This window comes from Cricetulus griseus, chromosome 2 (genome assembly GCF_003668045.3).
Source record: "Cricetulus griseus strain 17A/GY chromosome 2, alternate assembly CriGri-PICRH-1.0, whole genome shotgun sequence".
Taxonomy (NCBI): domain Eukaryota; kingdom Metazoa; phylum Chordata; class Mammalia; order Rodentia; family Cricetidae; genus Cricetulus; species Cricetulus griseus.
In genome coordinates this window covers 264,403,470-264,410,630 of record NC_048595.1, presented here as the reverse complement: position 1 = coordinate 264,410,630, position 7,161 = coordinate 264,403,470, and the positions used below count along the sequence as shown (strand labels likewise).

Sequence of the window (7,161 nt, the reverse complement as noted above, 5' to 3'; positions counted from 1 at the left end):
AGAGAGAGATAGAGACAGAGAGACAGAGACAGAGAGAGAGAGACTAGTCCTCATGGTGGGCTTTTGAAGACTCAAAACCACAAAGACACACCTCCAACAATAAGGCCACACCCCCTCCTACAAGGCCACACCTCTTAATCCTTTCCAAACAATCCACTAACCAAGGACCAAACATTCAAACATATGAGACTATGGGGGCTATTTTCATTCAAACTACCACAGAAGGAATGGGTGTGTGTAGAATTCATCATGCTTTCTCTTAGAACACAGACTTTCTGAGAGATCTCAACATTGTCTTTCTGGCATTGAAGTCAGGGGTTCTCTCTATGCCCCTCTCACTGGCATTGTATATGCTTTCTTTCTTACACACCTGGCTAAGGTCCTCCTGTTTTTCTTTGAGCTTGATTGCAGTAGCTGACATAGCCTTGTACCCTTTGCCTGTTACACATGTCGGAAGCTCTCCAGTGCCTTTACATCCACTTAATTAAACCCCCAGCATCGAGTGATTCCAGGGGGTTTCATTAGCCCTCTTACCTTCCTCGGTCACTTTTCTCTTACAGTCCCTTCCTGGTTAGAGTTCTTAAAAAAACAAAACAAGACACAGTGGCATCTTAGCAACAGCTTAGCTAATAATTTTAAAAGTGTAAAATAAATGTTTGATGTCCAGCACCGTGGAACTAAACTCAGCTTGACATGCCACATTTCTCAGCCCCCAAAGTTGTAGCTAGCATTCCCTCAAAATGAACAGGAATGGCTCAAGTTTCCAGAGGGTTACTATTCATTGTTTATTTTATTTTATTTTTCCTTTGAGCTGGAATTATTCTATCAGCTAGCCACTGAATTGGACTGTATTCTCTATTTGCTGCCTGGGAGGTAGCAAAGAATATGCAATGTTTTTTCCTCACTGTATGCCTAAGTCATAGTACGGCTAATACCACACAAGTCATTGCCCAGGCATGCAGTTACAGTCACACATTGCCACGTCTCTTATATGTCTACAATCCCCGCTCTTAGTGACAGTAAATCCACTGGACTCCAGCAACTGCTGAATGCTGGCAACCATTGGCTGCAAAGCCCTGCCACCTACCTTTCAGAAAATACAGGCTGGCTGGCAAGGTGGCTAATCTGGGAGTTTGTGCCTAGGAAAATGTGGCTCCCTCGGCCATTCAAAGCCAAGTTGGATGATGTAAGCAAGCAGGACTGAAAAGGAAAGCGAAATCTTGTCAGCTGCATTATTTCCAGGAGCTGGGCTGAGGCTAAGCCGAGGGGCTGGTCCTGCTGCCTGTGCAGAGCCCAGCTCCCTGCACCACCACTGCCTCCCCAGCACAGAGAATGAGCATCTGAAGCAAAACTGTGTGAGGACGGGGTGAGAATATTTATCTACTTATATAATATCCAGGCAGATATATTTGACGTTTTATTTATTTTTTTATTTATGGGGGTGGAAATGCGCGAGCCATGGTGCACACATGGAGGACAGAGGACAATTTTCAGGAGTAGGTCCTTGCCTCTCACCTTTTGAAGTCGCCCCTTTCCTTTCTGATACTGCTCACTGGACTCCAGACTTGCTGTCCAGGGAGCTACTGCCTCATTCCCTATCTGCCTCTCCGCTCAAGGTGGGAGCGCCGGGATTGCAAGTGAGTACCATTTTATCTAGCGTTCACACGGGCTCTGGGGATCCAGCGCAGATCATTAGGCCCACCGTCGAGTACTTTTACGCCGCAAGAAATCTCCTTGGCCTATATTTGTTGTTTGATTAGATTTTCTCTTGCTGCTGACTCGCTGCTTAGCGGATCTCTGCTTAGATAAACACGCAAGGCCTGGTCTAGTTTGCACTGACTGGGACGTCACAGGAAAGACAGGCTGTCTCTTGGTCCTGAGAAAAGAACTGTTTTTGCTTCCTTCTCTGGAAGTGTGTGGTCCCAATAAACGCAAGCGAAATTTGGCAGGCCATTTCGCAGCATGAGCAAATGTTGTGGCTTAGGAAATGACGCCGAGACACTTGAAAACTGCAAGATGGTCTTGACACAGCACTGGTACAGGATATGTGACGGGAAGTGGCATGGTGAGCAGTGATAACGGTTCCTGTGGCCAGACCAAGTGCCGGTTTCACACCCCAGCCTGCGTGCCCACAGCAGAAGAAACTCTGCACTGAGGCCAGAGCCTCATTACACAGCACAGTGGGGCAGGGCAGAAATCTGTCTGTGCTACTAAGGGGCCAAGGTGGTGGGGTTGGGGGGTGGAGATGAGCCCAGTGGTCTACCAGTACACACACACACACACACACACACACACACACACACACACACACACACACACACACAGCACTTGTGAAAGATGTTCTGCTTGCCTGGTTTTGGCTTCACTCTCACCTACTTCCCCAAGCTCCTCCTGGGAATAGAGCTGGCTTTGGGACAAAAGAGGGGGCAACATTTGTCTGTGGTATCTCCCTGGGAAAAGCTGTGAATGCCACACACACATCAGCCCATCCAAGTTCACTGGCGACCACTGTTAGTGACAAGGTGCTAATACGACCAGAGTGCCAGTTTCCAGGGGGATCAGCCCAGTGCCACAGAACCTGCAGCAGTCTGCTTAGGAGGTGGTTTTTCTTCAAGATGGACATCCTGGGTTGCCCACTGTGGTGGCACTCTTAAAACAAACTCTAGGAGGCTAGAGAGAAGGCACTGGCTGTTCTGGCAGATGATTGGGTTCAGTTCCCAGCACCCACACAGAGGCTCTCAGCCACCTGAATTCCAGTTCCAGGGGTCCGATGCTCTCTTCTGGCCTCTGCAGGCACCTTCAGAGTGCCTGTATAGCACATGTAGGCAAACACACACACACAGTCATACACACACACACACACACACACACACACAGAGTCAAACATACACACAAAATAAATACAAATAAAGTTTTTAAGTGAGTAAATTCAGAGCACACGAAAAGGAGTTTTTCAACCTGAGAGTGTTCTGTGTCATTGTCACCTGGATGCCATCTCTCAGATAATGAGCATGATGGCATTACCCCAGGCTTCAGCCCTCTCCCTTATTTCAACAGTTCTGTTCTGAAAGAGGCCTTTGTCACAGTGGGGAGGGGACACATGATGACATGGGTTCAGAAGGGTTGTCCGATTCTGTTTGTTTATTATGCAATAATCTTCCTTTAAGGAATAAGGAGACAGTACTTAATATTATTTTGCTTTTTTCATCATGTTGTTGTTGCTTTTTAGTGAGTATAGAAAAGCAGATGCATTCTTTTTTTTTTTTTTTTTTCCAAGACAGGGTTTCTCTGTGTAGCCCTGAGTGTCCTAGAACTCACTCTGTAGACCAGACTGGCTTCTAAACTCAGAGATCTGCCTGCCTCTGCCTCCCGAGTACTGGGACTAAAGGTGTGCACCACCACACCCTCCTTAGGTCAGCAGACAGATTGGAACACTCCTTTAGCCAAAAGTTGCATGTGAGATTTGAAGAGATCACCTGATGTAAATGTTACAAAAGGCCCAGTGTTGGCAGTGAAATGACAAAGGAGATAACTACAAACTGCAAGGTCAACAGACAACGTCTTATCTACATGAATACACCAGGGACCAGGGCAGAGAAAAATCCTTATCTGTATATAGATAGGATAGGATTTGAACTGGAAAATGTTCAACAATGAGTGAAGGAAGCAGGTATGTATACAAGTGACCCCACGACACGGCATGTTTGTGCTAATTGTCACACATAAGCTCAATGCCAGAGTGCTGAAGAGCATGGTGAGGGTGAGAGCCCTGTTGAACCTCATCAGGCAAAATGGGACTGTTCCATATCGGTGGTTCTCAACTTGTAGGTCTCCACCCCTTTCGCAGGCCCCTAGCTCCAAAAATACTTACATTTTGATCACAACAGTAGCACAGTTACAGTCAGGAAGTAGCAACAAAAATAATTATTTGTTTGGGGGTCACCACAACATGAGGAACCAGATTAAGGGGTCTCAGTATTAGAAAGGTTGAGAAGCACTGATTTATATGAACCTCTGTAACCTGGAAGCAACACTAAGCCTAAATGAACCAAGAGAACCATGAAGCAAGAAAACCAATATAGACAGAATGAAAAAGAGAAGTTGCTTAGCAGTGTGTGAATTCCTGATGGTAGGGCTAAAAAATGCATATGCATAGCTAAGATTTTAAGATCCAAAGACAGATAGGGTTAAAATCCCAGGTCAGAGCTGTCAGTGGGGTATGTTATAGTTAAATATTTACTATCCCCTTAAGAGACCATTATTTTTTGCTGTTCATTAATACCAGGTTGGTCACATGATCTACTTTGGCTAATAAAATGAGAGAAGCCATACTTGACTCTACCAAGTAGAAGTTTTTGAGAGACACCGTTGCTTCTTTTCTGGGTTCTCTGATAACCAGTGACCTGTCAGATTCAGCAGCTCTTACAGCTTCAGTTTGGGTCCTGGCAAAAGGACAGCTGGCACAGAGCCAGGGCTGGTTCATGGTAGAAGCACCATTAGCATAAGTAAGAACTAAACCTTTATAATAGCCACCTGTTTCCAGGCTTTTTGTGTAGGCAGCAGAGGAAGCCCTGTGTGGTGGTGTCATGGGCATGACCACAGTAAGGATACCATACTCCCTGACGCATGCAGAAATGGCAAAGCCCCCGGCCTGTGAGGCTGGGGATGGGGGTGGGGGGGACGGCTGGCAAATACTTCCTTGAGGGTCTGAGTGCGAATGTTGGTAGTGTGTGCAGAAAATGTCCACACTTTATTTCCTGAAGACTGATCCTCTACAGGGCCTGCTCCTACAGAGATTGCTAAACCTGCCTCCTTGATCCAGCTGTGTCCCATAAACCCTGCTTCTTTGTCTGTTTGTAATCACCTCACCTCCTTGCTCAATTCTCTACGATAAACACAATGAGCTTCTGGAGGGGGGGAGGGGCTGCAGCTGCGGGTTCTCCACCTAAGAGCCTAGTCCACCGATTCCTAGCATTTCTGTCCTGTGTCTGTGTCTGTGCCGAGTCCCTTGAAGGTGTGTGAAGAACTGAGAACTGTTACCGGAGTCGAAGCTCAACCTAAGCTGACTGGGACTTCACAGCTCTGGGATCTGACTGGACCATATCAAACTTCAGTTTCCTTGCCTATGACAGGGGCTAACACTTGCATTTTTTCCAGAAGCCTGGGTGGCCATTCTCAACAGCATGACCTTCTTATCAGCAGGTCAGCCTTGCTGAGAACTTGCACTTGGACATACGGCCTTGGGAAGGGGCAGGCTGTCTGGGATGTTGGGGCAGGATTGAAGCAGAAGTATCGGTGGGTGTAGAGGAAAGACAAGGAAACAGTTGCGGCTGCAACAGGATGAGCAAGGGGGTCAGTGGTGGGGGAGTTCAGGGGGTAATGATGGGGCAATGGACAGATCATGCAAAGCTTGTCACAGGCTACTGCAGACTGGCTTTCAATGCAAGTGGTATGGATGGGAAGCTACTAAAGTTTGATTAGGGGAGTAATGTAATTTATTCTTTAAACTGACCAATCTGGTGTCTGTGTTGAGAGCAGACTGATGAAGGGCCAAGGCAAGAGCTAGGAGAATAGAAGGAGAATTACTGAAGTGATAGGTGCCAGGTGGCCTGGGCTGGCATAGTGGCAGTAGAGGAGAGGATTGTGGTGGTTTAAGAGAAAATGGTACCCACAGGGAATGGCACTGTTAGGAGGTGTGGCCTTGTTGGAAGAAGTGTGTTATTTGGAGGTGGGCTTTGAGGTCTCATATATGCTCAAGATACCTCCCAGTGCCATAGACCACTTCCTGTTGCCTGCCAGATGGAGGACTCTCAGCTCCTTCTCCAGCACCATGTCTGCCTGTATGCTGCCATGTCCCACCATGATGATAATAGATTAAACTTCTGAAACTGTAAGTGGCCACCTCAATTAAATGTTTTCTTTTTCTTTCTTTTTTTTTTTTTTTTTTTTTTTTTTTCGAGACAGGGTTTCCCTGTGGCTTTGGAGGCTGTCCTGGAACTAGCTCTTGTAGACCAGGCTGGTCTTGAACTCACAGAGATCCGCCTGCCTCTGCCTCCCAAGTGCTGGGATTAAAGGCGTGCGCCACCACCGCCCGGCTTAAACGTTTCCTTTATAAGAGTTGCTGTGGTCATGGTGTCTTTTCACAGCAATAGAAACCCTAACTAAGACAAGGATATACTCTTAGTTTATTTTGCAGGTATAAAGCCAACGTGATGAGTTCATGGATGTATTGTGGCATGTTAGACAAAGGACCCAGGGTAAATTCATGATATTGAGATTAGCAACTGGGAAGATGCAGCTGTGAGGGGCAGGGACCTCAAGAGAAGCAGCACTGCATAGAGAGCAGTTCAGCTTTAGTCATGATGATTTTGAAATGTAGAATCTAAGTGCAAATGTTGAGTAGTGGTTGGAGTATGCGCACATAGCTTGGGAGCCATCCTCTCTTGCTGCAAAGGAGACCAGGGACATTGAGTGGCACCAAGCAAGAGAGGAAGGAGTCAAACAGAGAACTGCGTCCCTCCCTCCCTGCCTCTCTCCTTCCCTCCCTTTCCTTGGATCCTGGTCTGTATCAATAGAGAGACAAACTCAAGTTTCAGGACACTTAGAATGTACTGGTGCCGTGGACTTGGGTCTCTGAAAGGAAACAGAGTCTATTGTACAGGTGGAGTGGCCTTCAATGAGGCTCCAACACTAGTTAAGAGAGATGTGTCTGGCGGGGCGGTGATGGTGCATGCCTTTAATCCCAGCACTCGGGAGGCAGAGGAAGGCGGATCTCTGTGAGTTCGAGACCAGCCTGGTCTATGAGGGCTAGTTCCAGGACAACCTCCAAAGCCACAGAGAAACCCTGTCTTGAAAAAACAAAACAAAAAACAAAAAACAAAAAACAAAAAAACAAAAGAGAGAGAGAGAGAGATGTGTCTGGGCAGTGTTGGTAGGGTAGGGTTGGGAGGGGTGTGCACCAGATGCAGGTACAGATTAGTTGGCAGGAAGAGGGTGGGTATAAGGGCTCCTGTTTCTGCTGATTATTCACCCCCACCTTGGGAAATACAAAGAAATTTCATCAGCTGAATGACAGGTCGGGGAGAGGGGTTGGGGATTTGAGAAGGGAAGGAAAAGGTGTGAACTGGTGGCCCAAGAGAGGAAGAAGGTGGTTGGTCCAAG

At 47.0% G+C, this 7,161-nt stretch overlaps 1 long non-coding RNA gene across 1 annotated transcript in view; it reads left to right on the top strand.

The window, feature by feature from the left end:
* The first annotated feature begins 1,079 nt into the window (after window positions 1-1,079).
* LOC103161354 overlaps window positions 1,080-7,161 on the top strand; it is a 37,048-nt gene continuing 30,966 nt past the window's right edge. The window contains exon 1 of the long non-coding RNA XR_003482723.2: window positions 1,080-1,366. This is a non-coding gene — a long non-coding RNA (uncharacterized LOC103161354). The remainder of the gene's footprint in view (window positions 1,367-7,161) is intronic.